Consider the following 11,403-nt stretch of genomic DNA (forward strand, 5'->3'; position numbering starts at 1 on the left):
GTCTGATAACTAGGTTATCAGACAATTACATAACTCTGATATAAACTAAACTTAAACTGCTTAAAACAGCAAATTATGATGATTATCTTCTCAGATAAATGGGAGTGTAGTAATAGCAAGTAACAGGGAGCATGCCCAGCACACGCCCAAGGCAGTGCTATGATGCTCAGGTCATAACTTCTGCAGTGCTTTGGAGAGCTGTGTTCAGAGACTTGCTCTGCCTAATGAATGGGGCCAGCAAGGGAAAGAGGTCTCTGCTTAGCTTTGTGAGACAGTGGGAGTAGGACCCTGCTGAAAAGCTTTTTCTTGAAAAGCAGAATTCTACAAGAATCTGTATTTGAAGCTAATCAAAATACAAAGTTATCTCAGGAAAAACAGCTTTGGAGAAACATAATTCTGATCACGCTTTCAGAATTTGAAATAACTATTTTTTTAAGTAATGTTGAAACTATTTGATTTGTCAAGGTGAGAAATTGAAGATGTTGTTATTTGATTCCAGCTTCATTGTTTGTGTTCTTCAAGGTTTTACATAATTTTCAATATCTTGTTTGTGCACCACAGTAAGTAGGAAATATACTTTATATCATTTTGACAATATGTAAACAAATAGTTTTCATATTTCTGAATAGAACTACATTTCTAATTATTCGTCCCAACAGTGATGCTGATGTAAAGATTTGAAACTACAATACAGTCCAAATTCTCAAATGGTAAGTTTTGGAATGATGTTCAGAATATAATTTCTGTTTTACAAGAAAAAGTAGCTTTGTTTTAGGAATTAGATTGTGCAAATTTAATGTGCTTAAAGTAACACAGATTAATCCCAGGCTATAGATGTAAATGAGCCTAGGGGAACTTAGCTTCCAGGGCTTTTCTGAGAGTGTTTTTCCATATTAATGCACTGTGATCTAGAAAGGAAGAGAACGGCAACCAAACTAAATGCCTTCTGTTCTATCATCTTGTAGGTAATAAAAACAGGATTAGAGAATTTGTGGGTAAAGTCAGGTTTTTAATAGTGATTACAGTTCATTCCTCTATAGGCTTCTCTTTTGATGGGTGTTTCCTAGGGGTGATAGAGATCCCTTGAAGAGGTCAGGGCTGGAACACTGCTGTTTGTGTCTCTGAACACAAACTTGTTTTGCTGTCAGGGTTAAGAAACATAACTATTCTTAGTTTGCCTTATGGGCAGAGGGGTCTGAGACATAAAGTTACTCTGCAAAATTCACAGGGACTCCTGAATGTAGGCTCTTGACAACTTGCAGCCCAGTGATCTAACAAGATGTCAGTTGTCCCTCTGTTCAGGCCCACAACATGGGGATGAAATAAGACTCAGAGTCCCGAGTTGACATGAAATTGTTGAGCAGCTTTCCTCCCCATAATATGGCAGTAATACACATCTACTTCATTATATATGGCTGTAAATATGTGAATAGAAGCTGCCAGAGCTATACTAGCTGAATACCTGACAACATAACCACAAACCTTTGAGGTGGTGCTCTCAGGTTGTCGTGTGTGTTCTGCATCAATTTAAAGTCCAAAATGCAGGACTAGTCTTTTGTTTCACAGGCATTGCACTTTCACTATACAGTGCATATGATCCACACATTACCAAAACCAAGCATTACTTACGGAAGACTATGCTCCTGCTTCTGATAGTACCCCCAGAGTCTCAATTTGCTGCATCAACGCTTTTGATACAATATACAAAACTTTACACAAGGAGCAAAATGCATACACTCCTGATTGCCATACCTACAGATTTCATAACGTGAGCTGAATAGAAGAAAGACCACTGCAGAGCAAAAGAGTATGGCTTGTGTTGGTCTTTGGCAAATCTAAAACTTTAACTCTCAATTATTGAAGGACAGCATTGTTGAAGTTCACTGTGGACACTGATTTCCCATAATCATTGGAATGGATCCTTAGAAAGAATAATGCATTAGGCAATTGTAAGCCTGAAAGTTGGGAATTAGAAACAAAGGGCGTAGGAAACCTTCTAGTTTAGAGCTTCAGAAGAGAAAGCATTTATGATCCTAATATTTTCTTTGCATCTTATTATCACTTAAACACAAGTACAATATTAAAATGAACTTAGAAACTCCTCAACTTCCTCTGCTGGCATTCTGCCTGAATTTATAGGAGTCTCTGTACATTTGAAGTGTTCCCAGTAATCACAGGGGACTAACCAATGCCAATTTGGAAATGAAGTTCTCTTTACAAGCTCATTCATTCTTTACCCCCTGCTCAGAGAAAAAATTCTGCAATAACCCAGCCACCAACATCAGACAGAATAGTTAGGGTAGTCTGCATAAAGCATCAAAAATAAGACGAAATCTTTTCATTGCAAGTGAAAGATGAATCTTGCTCATATGCTGGGCAGGTATCAGATGCACTGAGTGCCATTCAGTATGAGAAATAACACTTTCTATTCTAATTAGAAGACCTCATTTTTATGAATTTACAAAGTTGCTATTTGAAAAAAAAAATAAAAAAAAATCCAGAATGACTTATTTGAAAGGAGATTTGGAGGAATTAACAAGACGCTTGGGAAAGCAATAAAAGATGATATTGCAAGGTATCATTGTTTTTAAGAACAGTTCAATTTTTTTCAGTGCCAGAAATGAATAGCCTCGTAGCTTCTTTTAGCATTGTGTTCTGACAGAAAAGGTGGCTGAAAAGATTGAAAAAAAAAAAAAAAAATTGCCGCTAAGGCTACTTGAATCCTTCATAAAGACAACAAACCATGTAACAGTTTAATTAAGTGAAAAGATTGTAATCATAGCATTTTTGTTTCAAAATATATAACTACAAGATAGTAATGTTATAGAATAATTATAGAGTTTGTATCTTAAAATGAATAGACTGGATTAACAATTTTAAATGCATCAAGTATTTTGTTGCAACAGCTATATCCAGATGGTAATATATTTTGATGAGGCCTGTTGCAGAATAATGTTAAGGACCTGATCTAGAAGTTCTTCCTTTATTGAGTGTACAATTGGGGCTGCCTTTATCTAGAGCCCCTTTATAGGCATGACATTCATGCTTAACCGTCTTCCTCAGAGTAAGTGACAACAGTGTAATAATAACCTTGAGCTTTCTCTTTCAATGGGATTGTGGAAAGAATGAATGTATAATACTAGAAAACAAATAAAACCCACGCAGGATTACCTAATAAGTTTTTTATTGGTATGGTACTTAAAAATCTTATAGTGAAAAAGGCACAAATCTTCCTGCTTTCATGATTTTGAAGTAGCCAAGATGCTACTTTTGCAGGTCAGACATCTCCAACATTTATTCCAGTGCTGGGAATAAACTGGGAGACCATGGTGCCTCCTTTTGCACCCAGCCATACCTGCAGGGAAACAGAAGGCTGCAGCAGGGACAGCTGAGATGTCTGAAGCTGCCTGCCTTTGAACTAAAAAGGAAATTGTTATGAAATAGCATACACTGTCCTAAGGACGAGTAGATCCTCTTTATGTGAGTGCAATTGGGATCACAAAGGGCAAGACATTCTTCAGACCTTCCTATGATGTGTTATGTTCTCTACCGGACATGCTAGGTTTCTTTTCCTAGCCCTGTGTTGTTCCCCTCCCACACTGAAGATTTTCAAGATTTTAAGGAGAGGTATTTAGGAATGACAAAGTCTTCTAAAGTGTTCTCCCAGTGTCTGACAGGCAGTTGGGATTCAAACAAAGTAAACTGTGTAAATTTCCTAACCTGGTATAGGACTCTTCTGCTGTGAACAGTCATTGAGCTTCTAGTTTGTAGTCAGTACTTAATTATGATCAACAAAATAAAGGCACCGGACTAAAGAAGCAGGAGAAGCTGTATCCAGTATGATTGCCTGTGATGAGGATTGGCATTCAGTGACCCTGGAAGGGCCATCCAAAGAAGATCAAAGGAGGTATAATTAAAATATGATTTGGCTGGAGAAATTAGTCTCTACGATGACACAGAAAAGTTATTGGTGCTTGAAATTTCTGTTAATTCTACCAATGTGTTGGCACTAAAAGACATGTTGGTGATAAATTCATGGCATTCGAATTTGCTGAGCTTACATAAGTTCATTAAAAATGATAGGTTCATAGTGGTTTTATGGTAGTAGCAATTTGATATGCAGGAAACTTATTAAAGGAGATGACAGCCAAGACGGATTTCTGTAACAAAATCAGAATTAAGTCTTGACTTTATTTACATGCCTATCTTAAATAGAAATGCTTCTATCATCCCTTTGCTAGCAATCATAAGACTAAAAAAAGATGCAGGAGTAATCTGGAAAAAAAAAAAAACCACACTGCAACAGCATTGTCTCTGGAGAGAAACAAAACTGGTACTGGAATGACCTTTGGAGGAAAATCTGTAAGGCTGTGGAATCAGATTGTCAGATTTTACCGCGAGATCAGAGGCTTGTATTTATGTGCTCGGGTAGGTGTTCATGTAATGATTTGGTTTATTAGTCTATGACAATACTGAAAATTGTTCATGAAAATGAAGTTGTACATACAGAACAAAAAATAGTTGTAAAAGTCTGTTGTTCAAAAACCCATTATAACTTGTGAAGAGAACTTGTTTATAACTATTGCGTCTAATTTTTTAATGATTAAATGTCCTAATAAGAAAAAAAAAAAACAAACCCACCAATATCCTGGCTTGCTACCCGAAACAAAATAATTTTATGTATTCTAAAGGACAGAGGTGATTATCAAAGTTGTGAAGGGTGTAAAGAGATGTTCTTTCAATGAACTATATTAAAATGACCATTTTTACCTCATGAAACCATAACATTCCTCAGCATACAAGTGAAACAAGTCATTGGAAGAGTGAAGAGCAGCTATGCTTGTCTTAAATTCAAATGGAACCAAACTAAAGTGACATAATTGTGCCTGGCATTAAACTAACACATTATGGATAATGTCTGTGGCCTAATGTCATTCTCTTTACTTAATGAGCAACCACAAAGTTTTAGCAGAAGATTTTTTTTTAATTGTTTACATGCTTGTAAATAACTCTTCAGAAAACTACAGTCCTATATAACTGATTGGAAAAGGGACATGCATTCTCTTCTTGTTGTTCTCAGCTAGACTGCATACTGACTCAACAGAGACCTTAGGAAAGTCAGGTAGAAGTTTAGTGTATTGGCTAAAGTAGTGTTATGTTCCTGCTTTAGTGCAGCTTCATTAAAGCTTGTGATGTGTCTAATAGTGTGTTGCATTGCACGGTATAAAGATCTTTGGAGGACACAGTGAATTGATGCTTCCAGTTTCTAGTTTCCTAGTCAGATCCTTATCTTCACTATGGAATTGATCGAAAGTCCAAGTTCATTCAGTTCAGTCATACTCAGCTAGTCATCCACTAGAAAAAAAAGTATCCAGTTGTTTGTTAGTGGCCCTCTATTTCCTTTAATTCTCCATTCCTCTTAGTGCAGTCTGACATTTTTTGGTTGAGATGCTGAAAGAAGGTTGTGCCTTCATTGTGTAGTTCTCTTAACTGGACTCCCACTGCAGCCTTGCCTACCTCTTTGCAATACGTTGCTTGCCCTAGAGAAAACATGCCTATTTTTTCTCCTGTGCACAGGAATCATCCTCCCTGTTTTAAGTTCTCTTGTCCTTTGTTATTCCCTATCACGCTAAAAACAAATCAAATGACAACAATAAAAAACAGCTCACTGAATTCAAGTCTCTTCTTTACGGACAAGAACTTGTTGAAATTCTTTCTCTCTGAATATCTTCTGGGCTTTTTGTTTTTTGAAGTGTTTTTCTTAAATCTTAGGAAGACCATCCTAAACAGAGCCAAGGAAATGCTATGTGTACCATAAATAAATGTCTAATGATTTGGAAACCACCTAATTCATTTGATATCTAATGTTCCCTACAGAACTGTTAGTTGGAAAACAAATTGCTTCATTTGCAAAGCAATACTTCGCAGTTCGGTGGTTTTCAACATGTGACCTATAAGTGTTTTGGGGAAATGGGTAATAATAAACTATGAAAGAAAGGTAAATAAAGCAAATCAGTTTCCTAGAATATCAAATTTGATGTACCTCTCCTGGAAAGGTGCTGAAGTCTGGAATTCAAAAAAGTGGCTATTTTGATTATAGTCTTTCATTTTAAACCCTTTCAACAGAATTTTAAGCTGGTTAGACCTACTTGGATAGATTCTTTCAGTGCTGATTTTCCGTACTGAAAACATGGTCATCCCCAGAGTCCATTTCAGTCACTTTTAAATGACTAAACTCCCATGAAATCTACTCAGTGTAGTTGGTTGAGCCTGTGGAGCTAGAAGGCTTCCTGGGTGTAGTTGTGGCTTCAGAATGAGCTGGATAGCTTTGGAAGAGTCTGGAACAGCAGTATGGACCCAAGCCAAGTTACATTGTTTGTACTGATATTTGAAGTACAACTCTCAATTTCATTTTCTTTGGGTTCACTCGATGTTTTTGTATCTTCATCTTTACTGTGATTGCATCTCTCAATGCAACTATCATTTAGATTTGACTTGTCTAACTTTTCTCCAGTTGAAACTACTTACCCAGTCTTCCTTTTTAAGCAATGGAGAAATGTAGCAAGTTTTCTTAGAAATGTACTTTACGATAGAAACATTTGTCATCTATTCTTTTGACTAAAGGAAGTATAAGTCTATCATACATAGTGCATTGAGGATTAGGTGAGATAAATCCCAATCACAACCAATTATTTTTTTCCTGAGAAAGGTATATGGGAAGAAAATCCTACTGAACACTATAGCATTGCTCTTGATTATCCAGTGAGGTTTTCAGCATAAACTTTGAGGTGGCAGGGAGGAAATCCCACACCCACCCTTCTAGCTCTTTTTGAGTAAGAAGTAATTCAATAGAATCCTGACATAAAATTAACTTGCTATTAACATTGTTATATAGAAATACTAATTACAAATATATCATTATTAATTATGTAACTTTTGCTATAATTCAAATCATTCTTGCATTCATCACTTAAGTTGGAAAAAACCTCTAAGACCAAGTCCAATCATTAACCTAGCACTGTCACATTTTATTTTTGAACTGTTCTTTTCTTTAGTGTATTATTAAATTTGTTCTTATCTGTGGTAGCTCTTTAAGAGGAAGAAATACAAATCATTTTTTTTTCATTTAAACATTGCAGCTGGAGAGATATCAAGATCTACAGTTACAGTCTGTGAAGGTTTGTTGCACCTCTTCTCTCCACTTCATAACTTTCTGAAACTTGAAGGCTTCAGGCTACAATTTTATAGTCTAGGCTCTGACCCTGATGTGTTTTTGTTTTACAGAATCTGAAAATAGAAGACAAGTCTTTTCTCACTTTGAGAACTTCAACATTAAGCAGAACCCCAGCACACTGTAAACACTGTCATTGCCAGAAGGAGAATTGTTAATAGATCTCATAAGTGATCTGCATCATGCCTCATCCTCCAGTGAGAGGTATCTGTTGCTGCACCTGTACATACATGCCACATAGCTACAGACAGTAACTGTGTGCAACAGGATTAAATTCTTTTGTTCTGCAAACAATGGATTTTATCAACTGAATTAAACGTTTTCTTCCATCTGACATCTTTCTTGGAGAACTTAGTGCACCTGTATGTTTTAGTAACCATTGTTCACAAGGAAATACCAATACACAGAACTTGATAGAGTGGAAATGGGGACAAAAGAAACCCCATGAGTAGAACACTTTCTCACAAACATATAACGCTTGTTGTGTACTCCTTGATGGTTTGTTTCCAAATCTGAATTTATGAATCTGAAATTAAATATTCAAATCAGGGGAAATGCTGTGCTATCAGGAACTGTCTAGGATATTATTAATATACACATTCCTGTTTTTATCTAGCTGCTCTGGGATGAGGTGAAAGTGGAAAGGCAAGTATAGAAGGAGATGTACTGTGTACTGACAGTGTACTTACACTGAGACATAAATTCTTTACTGCAGGAACTATAACCTGAAGTCTGTTTCTCAGTCTTATAGCCTGTTAAGATATAAAGATATATTAGGGTCTGCATATACAATGGTTAAAATACCTCTTTAAATTTTGTTCGTAGGTCATTAGTGGTCATGTTAAGACCAGAATGTTTACAAGGCTAATGAAATACAGGAAGGATAATCCAAGCCAAGAAAGTATAAGTACAGAATGGAAGACCTACTAAATATTGTCCAGTCATGCTAAATGGAATGAGACTGGGCTTTCACCAAAATAAGTTGATAGATCTGTCCCACTCTTTCCAAAGATTCTGATCCCCCAATGAAGTCTTCATTTCAATATCCCTACAATGATATCCCTACAAAACTTTCTGTTCACTTAAATATGGTTAAAAAAAGTTTTTTTTTTTTAATTTAAGCTGAACTCCCACTCCCCTTCTGTAGAAAATTAGCTCAGCAGGCTCACAGTTACCAAAATGCCATGATCTAGAGTAAGAAATGGATCTGTGATTCCTCTCTAATGATAGAGCTTAAGGAAGTGGAATACCTAGTGACAGCTGCTATATGAAAATAATCAGCCTTCAATCAGTGGGAATGATCTCACAGCAGGCTTCTATTATTCAATAGCAAATGTTTAGAATAAAAATTTTATTGGTGCAGAAAGGAAAAAGAATTAAGCAATAAATAGCTTGTCAGAAACCCCATAGCAAGTTTGATTAGGGTTGCACTATTACATACTCTAGAGACGGAGAATAATAGTTGCGATTTTTTCATCCGAGACTGGAGCACGTTGCCATCCCTGTTGATTTCTTTTTTTCATAAATGCTCAATAATAGGAAATGAATTATTTATGAAAATACAAACTTGTTATGCTGACCTGCAACTTCAATACACCATTAAAAACTCAGCAATTTTAGCACAAAAAAATTAACAATCTCCTGTGCTTTTACTGAAAGTTGCAGATTTGCTGCTGAGAGTTGTTGATGCCTCTATATCAACCCATAGTTATTGCAATGGGTTTATCAGAGGCAATAATAAATACAACAAAACAGATGATGGTATAGAACTGGACATTTACAATGCATGTTTTTGCAATAGCATTACAGATAGTCTTTCTAAAGTAAACTCATATTAATGCACCTTAAGTGCCTGAAAAAAAAAAAAAAAAAAAAAAAACCAATGCAAAGCAAATTAGATTCTGTGTTATTGCTCATCATCTTGCAACATCATTTTAGGTGAATTTACAACAAGAAGGGATGAATTAAGACCTGATCTAAAAGATAATTATCTTGTACAGGATATAGAGTATCCTTTATTGCCTGTTTGACCAAGTAGCTAATACAGAAAGAGTGTGTGGGAAAAAATTGATTGCATTCTTTAACTCTCTTATGTTTTGAAAAAGTAGTAAAGGTAATGGCAAATGAGTGAATGGAAAAATAAGATTTTCCCACCTTTTTTTCAATTCTTTTTCAGTAACCCTTAGACACAGCTCCCTAATCATTATGGTCCCAGATCACAGAGTCCTCCTTCGTGCATGCTGGAGAGACTTACTACTCGTAAACACTAAGATACAGTTTGGAAAAACAGGTTGTTGGTTAAAATGCCATGTCTGCTGAACCTCACTGAACTCTTTGGTAGAATGAAGACTAGATGTTATCCCAAAAATTATTATAGAACGTACATCATGACACTTATGAATGCATGTTCAGATATTACTGGGCTAAAGATATGGTGGCTTCAATTGCTTTTTTCAGAAAGCACATCCTTCACAAAGAAACATTTACTGCAGTAAAGTATACACTATTTAAGAGTTGGTTCTTTGTCTTATTAACTTTGTCTTGTTTCAGCAAAACAATTGTGCTTTAAAAAACTGCATGAAATATTTTCTTATGATTCTGTCTAATCACTTGATTCTAGACAAGAACAACTGTAGTCAGGCTGACTCCCAGTGAGTGCTTTTGAAGAAAGATTTTATTTACTGAATAGCCCTGTTGTGGCTCTGGAATTAAAAGAGGAGGGTGGAAAGGGAGAGCTGGTTCCCTTACAACCTCCATAATGCTCCTTCCATAAAACCTATCTAAACCTGACTTTTTCGTGTGAGAAGACAAATGTTCTCATTCTATAGTACTGTTCAAACTGTTTCACTGATCACAACCAAACAACAAAAATTAAACTCTGCTAATTTTTTTGGCTACAGCAATTGTATTCAAGTTGAGGGTGTTTGGATGCCACTCAGGGAAGACATGTCCCAGAGCATTTTATAACAAAATACATTATTACATTCTGTTTCTTATTTCAGATGATGAGTTGCCTGAAGGAGGATAAATGGCTCATAAAGTTCTCAATGGTCTAAAAGCAGGACCATCTGTTGAAGTCATCAGTGACTTTGTGGCTAAGCTTAGCAGCTGGGAAACCTTCAACTCGTCAGCTCTTCTTTAATCAGGTAGGCATCTCTGAAGTCAGTAGGAATTATCATAATAGATTCTCAGAGAGCTGAAACAATAAGAGTCTTCCCCATTTGGAAATGATATCCATATTTCAGCTCATTTCCATACACAGAGTTTTGTTTTTGAAAACCTGGCAGTCATGCTAAAACTGCAACACATCTGCTCATATTGTTCAGAGATGTCAGAATACTATAAAGTGATAAAGATCCACTGTACCCTTAGTTATGATACAGCTGATAAATTTGAGTACTCAGATTTGTATATGTGCTTGTGATTATTGTTACTTTTGAATTTTATCATGCTTAGGAAGACATGAAGGTCCAGGGACAAAGGTAGGAGCTAAGGTTCTGCTGGAGCAAAAGGAGAGAGTGTTTTTCATGAGAACAACTAAGATCACAAAGTTCTGGTTTCTGTTTCTGCTTGGCATGTAGAAATACTATCATGTGTGATTAAATTTATATATTTTTAGGTTGAATTATGGCCTTGAAGTCACATGTAAGCTCTTTAGGCACTATGTGGGGAAAGTTCTGTGAATCAGAGTGGAACATACTGTAATAGATGCTGAGTGTAGGTTGTTTTAGCTATTTACTAAGGAAATGATGAGGATTGGAGTGTCTTAAATCTACCTTCCTGGAGAGGTGGATTGCATACAACTGTAATGATGTATATTTCTGACCCAGAACTCTCCTCAAAATGTAGTAACCTGATCCATTACTTTTGAAATATATTTCAGGAAATTGGGGAAAAAAGGGAAGCAGTCATTCCTGCAAAAGATCTCAGCTATTCTTTTCAGTAGCTTCAGAGAATAAATTATTCATTTAAATAGTTATTAAAAATAAATAAAATCCCCTGCTTTACCTGACTAGATTTAAACATAGAACTCTTATTTTCTAAACCTCAGTGTTGGATAAAAATGTAAGTGACAACAGTTGTTGAATAATACATTTTATCTCTTCATGCATTTGTCACTATTTTTTATGACTTGCTCAAATACATAGCAAATCAGAGTTTGTACTTTACCA

General features: G+C 35.8%; 1 long non-coding RNA gene across 1 annotated transcript; it reads left to right on the forward strand.

The window, feature by feature from the left end:
* The first annotated feature begins 657 nt into the window (after window positions 1-657).
* Window positions 658-8,679, forward strand: LOC308184996. The gene is made up of 3 exons (XR_013943064.1): window positions 658-710; window positions 7,140-7,178; window positions 7,285-8,679. It is a non-coding gene; the product is annotated as an uncharacterized lncRNA (long non-coding RNA).
* The last annotated feature ends 2,724 nt before the right edge of the window (window positions 8,680-11,403 follow it).

This window comes from Anser brachyrhynchus (assembly GCF_964034855.1).
Source record: "Anser brachyrhynchus genome assembly, chromosome: Z".
NCBI classification, from domain to species: Eukaryota; Metazoa; Chordata; class Aves; order Anseriformes; family Anatidae; genus Anser; species Anser brachyrhynchus.